Source organism: Hemitrygon akajei, chromosome 28, assembly GCF_048418815.1.
Source record: "Hemitrygon akajei chromosome 28, sHemAka1.3, whole genome shotgun sequence".
NCBI classification, from domain to species: domain Eukaryota; kingdom Metazoa; phylum Chordata; class Chondrichthyes; order Myliobatiformes; family Dasyatidae; genus Hemitrygon; species Hemitrygon akajei.
Genome location: NC_133151.1, coordinates 9317514 through 9325690, shown reverse-complemented (window position 1 = coordinate 9325690; position 8177 = coordinate 9317514).

The window sequence follows — 8177 nt, the reverse complement described above, 5'->3', positions numbered from 1 at the left end:
AGTACTGCGAAGAACCCTGCTGTTGGCCCTGTAGTTGCTCCCACGTCCAACCGGCGTGCGGGGTGGGTGGGTTAATTGCCCTTAGTACATGGGTGAGGGGTGGGATTGGCTGGAGGAGGCGGGAATGGCAGTAGAACACTATCAGTGTAAACGCCTGATTGTTGGTCAGTACAGAATCTGTGGGCTGAATGGCCTGTTTTTTTTTCTCTCCCTCCCACTTTTAAACCCAAAATATTAACTGCTTCACTCTCCCACACATCCACACATCCACTGCCCGGCCTGCTGAGTGTTTCCATGAGATATAGGACTAGGATCAGGCAGTTCGGCCCATTAGGTTTTTACTATTCCCATCACTACTCCACCGATGTCTGCAGCTTTTATATCCGTGGGAGTTTGTGTGAAATGTCCGAGACCTGACAGGTTCACCAGAGGGTGGAGGGGAGGGAGGGGATGGCGGAACGTGGAAAATTTGTTCTAAACATAAGGGGTCTTTAAAATGGGGCATCACAGCAGTGCGAGCACTTGATAATATCAGCGACCCGGGTTCAATTTCCGCCGCTGCCTGTGAGGAGTTTGTACGCTCTCTCCCCGTGACCGCGTAGGTTTCCTCCCGCAGTCCAAAGTCGTACCGGTTGGCCAGTTGATTGGTCACGGTAAATTGCCCCATGATTAGACTAGGATTAAATCAAGGGGGGTCGCTGGGCGGCATGGCTCGTATTCCACGCTGTAATAAGACAGACTTCTTACTCTCTTCCCCCCCCTTAGAGAGTAACCAGTATTCTTACCTTTACTGCAAATCAGTTTCTACAATACTACATCAGAAGTGTGGACCGTAACAGTGACTAACACAAACTAAATTGTTCCCATCTCTCTCTCTCTCTCGAGGATGGCGTTTACCCCCGGCGGTCACGGAATACCTCCATGGTATCTGTATGGACGCCATGGATGTATCCCAGGAGGGCCCCCGGTGTTTGTAGCTGCACTCTTCAAAGGGCGGTAAGGGACAGGAACAGGTTGAAAGGATAGAGGATGAAATGTGAAGTTGGGCCCTTCCAGTCACCTTCCCGAAACGTTGGATTTGATCAGAAAGTTTCTCTTTTTTGTTTTCCTTTCACTGTCAGTCTGAGCTGCCCAGTTCCTTTTTTTCTCTTTTTTTATGGGGGGGGGGGTTTAACGTATATTAAAATTATAAAAGTTTCTTTATTTTCTTTCTTTTTATGGACAAGAAGAGAATCAATTGTCTTTTTCTTTATTATAAGGTATTAGGTTAATACTATGTACGATCTTGATAATGTTTATTTTACCTTTTATGTGGAATTGTTACTAATATAGATATAACCATATAACAATTACAGCACGGAAACAGGCCATCTCGGCCCTTCTAGTCCGTGCCGAACGCTTACTCTCACCTCGTCCCACTGACCCGCACTCAGCCCATAACCCTCCATTCCTTTCCTGTCCATATCCCTATCCAATTTTACTTTAAATGACAATACCGAACCTGTCTCTACCACTTCTACTGGAAGCTCGTTCCACACAGCTACCACTCTCTGAGTAAGGAAGTTCCCCCTCGTGTTACCCTTAAACTTTTGCCCCTTAACTCCCAACTCATGTCCTCTTGTTTGAATCTCCCCTACTCTCAATGGAAAAAGCCTATCCAGATATTTGAGAAAAATTCTCTTGTTTATATATATATATACATATACACACACACACACACACACACACTCTTTTATTTAATTAATAAAGATTGGTAAAGGAAGAAATGTGAAGTTGTAATTTCCTAATGAAATGGTGTAATCCTGCCCCAAATCTAAATTCAGCGTGTTTGTAATCCTGGGTACATTACATTGTAACTGTTGATTACAACAGGAAAAATCCATGAAAGCCCTCATTACATCAGACGCCCAGTGGGTGACGCACATGCCCATATTTGGCAGCGACTACCGGGCCGCAGGGAATCCCTTTGCAACCGGGCAGGTGGAACTCGCCCGAACTTTCCCCCAGTTCCTATGACTCACCGGCAGCCGGACGGGGTGAGGTGGAATGGCTCTCCCAACCCCCCCAGAGACCGTTGCAAAATCACCCGGGCTCCTTTCATTCCTCAGCGGTGACACACGGAGCCGACGCCGCCGCCCCTCCCCGGGCCTTCCTCCTGCGGAGATCCACGGGTGGAGAGCAGGCTGACGAGGGAGCGCCTCTTTCCCGGGAGGGTCCAGAGGGAGCGCCGCTCTGTTTAGGGGGGGGGGGGGGGTAGGGGCGGGACTTCTCTTACCAGCTGTAACGGGATTGGCTGCCGCTTTGTTGATTTCGCTGGTGATTGGTCGAGGTCGTGCGACCTGCTCTTAAAGTGACTTCTCCGCTCCTGAGTTGGTGGTCGACGAAGGAAGTTTGTTTCAAAGTGAATGTCATTATCAAGAGTACATACACATCACCCCGAGATTCATTTCCCCGCGGGCGTACTCAGCAAATCTATAGAACAGTAACTGTAAACGGGATCAGTGAAAGATCAGCCAGAGTGCAGAAGACAACAAACTGTGCAGATGTAAATATAAATAAATAGCAATAAATAACGAGATAGTGAGATAAAGAGTCCTTAAAGTGAGATCATCGGTCGTGGGGACATCTCAGTGGATGGGCAAGTGTAGTTATCCCCTTTTGTTCGGGAGCCTGATGGTTGAGGGGTAGTAACTGTTCCTGAACCTGGTGGTGTGAGTCCTGAGGCTCTTGTACCTTCTACCTGATGGTTGAGGGGTAGTAACTGTTCCTGAACCTGGTGGTGTGAGTCCTGAGGCTCTTGTACCTTCTACCTGATGGTTGAGGGGTAGTAACTGTTCCTGAACCTGGTGGTGTGAGTCCTGAGGCTCCTGTACCTTCTACCTGATGGTTGAGGGGTAGTAACTGTTCCTGAACCTGGTGGTGTAAGTCCTGAGGCTCCTGTACCTTCTACCTGATGGCAGCAGTGAGAAGAGAGCACGGCCTGGGTGGTGGGGATCTCTGATGGACGCTGCTTTCTTCTGACAGAGTTTCATGTAGATGTGGGGAGGGCTTTACCCGTGATTTACTGGGCGGGGTCCACGGCCTTTTGTAGGACTTTCCTTTCAAAGTGACTGGAGGCCCCACCGCACATCTATAGAGGTTTGTCAGTTTCGGATGCCACTCCCGAGGAAGTAGAGGCGACGCCGGGCTTTCTTCGCAATTGCTCTTGGGTCAGGTGAAAAGCGTTAACAACCAACACAGCCCAAGGGTGTGGGGGGCAGCCGGCAAGTGTGGTCACACATTCCAGCGCCAACATAGTGTATCCACGATGTTCGGCAGAACAGCACCTCACTGACGATCATCACTGCGCACCTCAGGGGTGTGAGCTTAGCCCACTGCTCTACTCTCTCCACACCCATGACCGTGTGGCTAGGATAGCTCGAATACCATCTATAAATTTGCTGACAATACAACCGCTGTTGGTAGAGTCTCAGAGAGAGATGAGAGGGCGTACAGGAGCGAGATATGCCAACAACCTGGCACTCAACGTCAGTAAGATGAAAGAGCTGATTGTGGACTTCAGGAAGGGTAAGACGAAGGAACCCATACCAATATAGAACCACAGAACATTACAGCACAGAAACAGGCCTTTCGGCCCTTCTTGGCTGTGCCGAACCATTTTTCTGCCTAGTCCCACTGAGCTGCACCTGGGCCATATCCCTCCATACCCCTCTCATCCATGTACCTGTCCAAGTTTTTCTTAACTGGTAAAAGTGAGCCCGCATTTACCACTTCATCTGACAGCTCATTCCACACTCCCACCTCTCTCTGTGTGAAGAAGCCCCCCCAATGTTCCCTTTAAACTTTTCCCCCTACACCCGTAACCCATGTCCTCTGGTTTTTTTCTCCCCTGGCCTCAGTGGAAAAAGCCTGCTTGCAATCACTCTTATCTATACCCATCATAATTTTTTACACCTCTATCAAATCTCCCCTCATTCTCCTACGCTCCAGGGAATAAAGTCCTAACCTATTCAACCTTTAGAGGGATTGGGGATATAGAGGGATTGGAAGTGGAGAGAGTGAGCAGCTTCAAGTTCCTGGGTGTCAAGATCTCTGAGGTCCTAACCTGGTCCCAACATATCGATGCAGTTATAAAGAAAGCAAGACAGTGACTATACTTCATCAGGAGTTTGAAGAGATTTGGTACGTCAACAAATACACTCAAAAACATCTATAGTTGTACTGTGGAGAGCATTCTGACAGGCTGCATCACCGTCTGTTATGGAGGGGCTACTGCACAGGACCGAAAGAAGCTGCAGAGGGTTGTAAATCCAGTCAGCTCCATCTTGGGTACAAGCCTAGAAGGTACCCAGGACATCTTCAGGGAGCGGTGTCTCAGAAAGGCAGCGTCCATTATTAAGGACCTCCAGCACCCAGGGCATGCCCTTTTCTCACTGTTACCATCAGGTAGGAGGTACAGGAGCCTGAAGGCACACACTCAGCGATTCAGGAACAGCTTCTTCCCCTCTGCCGTCTGATTCCTAAATGGACATTGAACCCGTGAACACTACCTGACTTTTAAAATATATATTATTTGTTTTTTGCATGATTTTAAATCTATTCGATATACGTATACTGTAACTGATTTACTTATTATTATTCTTTTTTTCCTCTTCTGGTTTATGCATTGCATTGAACCGCTGCTGCTAAGTTAACAAATTTCATGTCACGTGCCGGTGATTCTGACAAAGGAAAAGGGACCCTTAGAAGGCAGCGATTATAACATGATATAGGATTCACCCTGCGATTCGAGACAGAGAAGCTAAAGTCAGATGCACATGTATTACGGTCGAGTAAAGGGAAGTAGGAGCATAGAAAACCTTTAGCACAATACAGGCCCTTCGGCCCATAGTGCTGTACTGAACATGTACTTGGAATTACAGAGCCACAAGAGAGGAACTGGCCAAAACTGATTGGAAGAAAACACTAGGATAGCAGAAATGGCTGGAGATTCTGGGAGCAATTCAAAAGGCGTAAAATAGATGCATCCCAAAGAAGAATTAATATTCTAAAGGCGGATGACGCAACTGTGGCTGACAGGGGAAGTCACAGACAATATAAAAGTGGGAAGTTAGAGGATTGGGTAGCTTTTGAAAACCAACAGAAGGTAACTAAAAGAACATAAGGGAGGAAAAGATGAACTATATAGATAAGTTAGCAAACAATGTTGAAGAAGATACCGAAAGTTTTTCAGATGTATAAAAAGAGAGGCCAGACTAGATATCGGATCGGTGGGACAAGGAAATGGAGGATGAACTGAATATGTATCTTGCATCAGTCTTCACTGTGGAAGACACTAGTAGTATGCAGGAAGTTTGAAAGTTCGAGTGTGTTAGAGGGAAGATGTGAAAGCAGTTGCTATTACTAGGGAGAAGGGGTTTTGGAAGCTGGAAATTCTGAAGGTAGATAAGTCACTTGTACACCCCAGGGTTTTGAAAGAGGTAGCTGAATAGATCATAAACACAATAGTAATGATCTTTTAAGAATCATTTGACTCTGAAATAGTTCAGGAGGACTGGAAAGTTGCAGATTGTCACTCCACTCTTCAAAAGGGGAGGAAAGCAGAAGAAAGGAAATTATAGGTTATCATGGGAACCTGGAGGCACGTGATAAAACAGGCTGAAGCCAGCATGGTTTCCCCAAGGGAAAATCTTGCCTGACAAATCTGTTGGTATTCTTTTGAGGAAATAACAAGCGGGATAGACAAAGGAGAGTCGGTGAATGTTGCGTAGTTGGATTTTCCGAAGGCCTTTGGCAAGGCGCCGCACATGATGTTGCTTAAAGAAAGCCCACGGTATTACAGGAAAGACACGAGCAGGGATTAAAGCATCGGCTGATTGGCAGGAGGCAAAGAGTGGGAATAAAGGGAGCCTGACCTGATGGCTGCCGGTGTGAGACCCCTTCTTTCTACATACGTCAATGATTTGGATGATGGAATTGATGGCTTTGCGGCCGATGCAAAGACAGGTGGAGGTGCAGGTAGTGCTGAGGAAGCAGGAAGGCTGCTTTAGGAGAATGGGTAAAGAGCTGGCAAATGGAATACAGCGTCGGGAAGTGTATGGTCATGCAGATTGGTAGAATGAAAAAAAGCGTAGACTAACTGCTAAATGGGGAGAAAATTCAAAACTCTGAGGTGCAAAGGGACTTGGGAGTCCCTGTGCAGGATTCCTTGAGGTTAATTTGCGAGTTGAGTCAGTGGTGAGGAAGGCAAATGCAACGTTGGCATTAATTTTGAGAGGACTGGAATATAAACGCAAGGATGTGATGCTGAGGCTTTGTAACGCACTGGTGAGGCCTCACTGGGAGTTTTGTGAGCAGTTTTGGGCCCCTTAATTAAGAAAGAACGTGCTGATGTTAGAGAGGGTTCAGAGGAGGTTCATGAGAACACATTTACTTTGAACTTTGAGAGTTAGATAAAGAGGAAGGTCTGGCACAGAGTGTGCCAAGTGCATGTAGAGGTGTTAATGTGTATAATAAATGCACTGATTTATAACCGGTTTATATTACATAACCTTTGCCTCCCTTACTATCAAGAGCCTACCGACCTCCGCTTTAAATATACCCACAGCCGTCTGAGGCAATGAATTCCACAGATTCACCACCCTCCGGCTGAAGAAATTCCTGCCCATCTCTGTTCTAAAGGGACATGTTCTTGTGTCCTGGGCCTACAGGAAGAAGGCAAAAGAATCGGGGTTGAGAGGGTCATAAATCAGCCATGGTGGGGCAGAATCCATGGCTGAACAGCTTAATTCTGTCCTATGGGCCAGGATGCCTTCTGTCCGTTACCCGGAGCATGCCTTAGAGAGGCAGGGAACACAGAAACAGGCCCTTTGGCCCATCGAGTGAGTTCACGACACCAACTTTATTTTTCATTTAGAATTCCTTACGGACCGCGGCAGATCGGAAGCCAGTTCGTCGGGGCTGTATCAGCGATGTGCTAATGTTTCTCCCTTTCTTCAGTCGACTTCCCTCTTAGACTCTTCCCTTCACCCACACACCGGGGGGGGGGGGGGGGGCGCAATTTACAGTGGGCGGATTGACAGTCGTTGGGAAGCGGGAGCGAAGCGGAGCACCCGGGAGAAAGGGTTCGCCCCACTGAGTGATCCAACTGGTGGAAATGCTGGCAGTCAGATTCCCCACCCCGTCGTGGCGCAGCTGCTGACTCTGGCCAACAGGTGGCGCAATTGAGCATCAGCCCGTGGCAACTTTAACAGCTTCTTCACGAATAAACAGCCCAGAATGGTGCTGGCTGGGAGCTAAACCCATCAAGACTGGTTGTGTTCTAGTAATGAAGATCTCAGAAACGTAAAGGGATCGTTAGCCATTTTAATAAATCTCAGTGCACTGAGTGTGGGATACAGCTCGCAGTCTCAGGCCGCCTACGGAATGCACAGAATTGGCCTCCATGAGGGGCAAATCAGTTCCTGAGGTTTAACTGTGTTATGCACCCACCGTGGTTTCACGCCTGCCAACTTCAGCAGAGGGTCCTCGCAGTCAGCCAACCGCGGGAACCCCCTCCTCCCCAACCAGTCCGTCTGACCCGAGGCATCCCATTTCTGCAGAAGGGCGATGGCACAGCAGACCAGGCCTCCCCAGGGAGGCCGAAAATACTGACAAATAGCAGCAATACAAGCGAGAGGCTCCCCCTGCTGTCATGCCACAACCAGGCAGCAGGCAGGGGGGAAGGGAACCGAGCCTGGGTGCGGGGGGTCAGGGTCTTTGGTTAATTGCAAGGGAGCAGGTTGCTAACTGGGGCTTCTCAGGGAGTTCATCCTGGGAGCACCGGGGGTCAGGAACGCTAGAATCTGGCTGACCTGCCTGGCATTTTAATCATCTGACCACTGTGTCCTGGGCAACTCGAGATTCAGGGGCCAGTAAGCTGTCGGCAGATTCAGGGGCTGGGACTTGGAAGAGAGGAGAGAACAACACTGACACAGATACCTCCAGCTGCTGGAGTCAGTAGCAACATAAACCTGCTGAAATAGAGACCAGGATCGGGAACCCTCCCCTACCCCCACACACCTCCCTCTGACCCAGGAATGACCGGTCAGCGACGGGAAGCAGGACTCTCTAACCCAGGGGTGACCGGTCAGTGACGGGGAGCAGGACCCCTGACTGATTCCCCCCTCTCTAACCCA